Genomic DNA, 1,478 nt, shown 5'->3' on the forward strand with positions numbered 1-1,478 from the left:
AAAAAAAAAAAAAAAATGCATTTTCCTTGGTATTGGTAGCAGTGTAAGTCCAAGACCAAGTAGAAAGTTATTAAACCAAGCAACAATAATGTGCTTGTCTTTTTTTTTTACAGAAATCATATGATACAGAGACTGTGTGAAAGCAAAGATGGTGGTCAGTATAGACAGTTGTCAGCCAAATTCCAAAGCTTGATCTGAATGAGAACATTTCTTCTGGATTAAAACAATTTGAATGCAGTATTTGTGGAAAAGTCTTTGTACGTCATTCCCTCCTTAATAGGCACGTCCTAGTTCACTCAGGATACAAGCCATATGGAGAGAAGCAATATAAATGTGAATAGTGTGGCAAATTCTTCGTCTCTGTTCCAGGTGTTAGAAGACACATGATAATGCACAGTGGAAATCCAGTTACAAATGTAAGATATGTGGGAAATCTTTTTATTTTCTCAATTCATTTGAAAGACATAAGAGAACTCACACAGGAGAAAAATCCTATAAATGTAAACAATGTGGTAAAGTGTTCACTGTTTCCGGTTCTTGTCTAATACATGAATGAACTCACACTGGAGAGAAACTCTACGAATGTAAGGAATGTGGGAAAGCACTCAGATTTTCTTGTTCCTTTAAGATGCATGAAAGGACTCACACTGGAGAAAGACCCTATAAATGTACCAAATGTGATAAAGCCTTCAGCTGTTCCACTTCCCTTCGTTACCATGGAAGCATTCATACTGGAGAGAGACCCTATGAATGTAAACAATGTGGCAAAGCCTTTAGTGGTTTGAGTTCCCTTTGTAACCATAGAAGTACTCATACTGGAGAGAAAGCCTATGAATGTAAACAATGTGACCAAGCCTTCAGTCACCTCAGTTCCCTTCACCTCTACGAAAGAATTCATACTGGAGAAAAACTCTATCAATGTAAGAGATGCAGTAAAGCCTACATTTCTTCCAGTCACCTGACTCGCCATGAAAGAAGTCATGATATAGAGGCTGGGTGTAGTGGGTCAGCTTATAATCCCAGCGCTTTGGGAGCCCAGGAGTTTATAACCAGCCTGGATTAAAACAATGTGAAACAACCTGGGCAACATGGTGAAACCCTGTCTCTACAAAAAATAAAATAACGCCAGGAGCGGTGGCTCACGCCAGCTACTCGGGAGGCTGAGGCAGGAGAATGGCGTGAACCCAGGAGGCGGAGCTTGCAGTGAGCCGAGATCGCACCAGTGCACTCCAGCCTGGGCGACAGAGCGAGACTCCATCTCAAAACAAATAAGTAAATAAAAATAATTAGCTGGGCATGGTGGCACATTTCAGTTGTCTTAGTTCTTTTTCAAGGACATAAAAATCCACGGGGGTTTGGGGGTAAGTGCTGTGCTTGCGGATCACGAGGTCAGGAGATTGAGACCATCGTGGCCAACATGGTGAAACCTCGTCTCTGCTAAAAATATAAAAATTAGCTGGGTGTGGTAGCATATGGTT

General features: G+C 41.3%; 1 pseudogene; it reads left to right on the forward strand.

Annotated features, from left to right (window-relative positions):
* Positions 1–113: 113 nt before the first annotated feature.
* On the forward strand, positions 114–1,027 carry LOC116418704 (annotated as a pseudogene).
* The last annotated feature ends 451 nt before the right edge of the window (positions 1,028–1,478 follow it).

Source organism: Piliocolobus tephrosceles, unplaced genomic scaffold (assembly GCF_002776525.5).
Source record: "Piliocolobus tephrosceles isolate RC106 unplaced genomic scaffold, ASM277652v3 unscaffolded_7615, whole genome shotgun sequence".
Classification (NCBI taxonomy): domain Eukaryota; kingdom Metazoa; phylum Chordata; class Mammalia; order Primates; family Cercopithecidae; genus Piliocolobus; species Piliocolobus tephrosceles.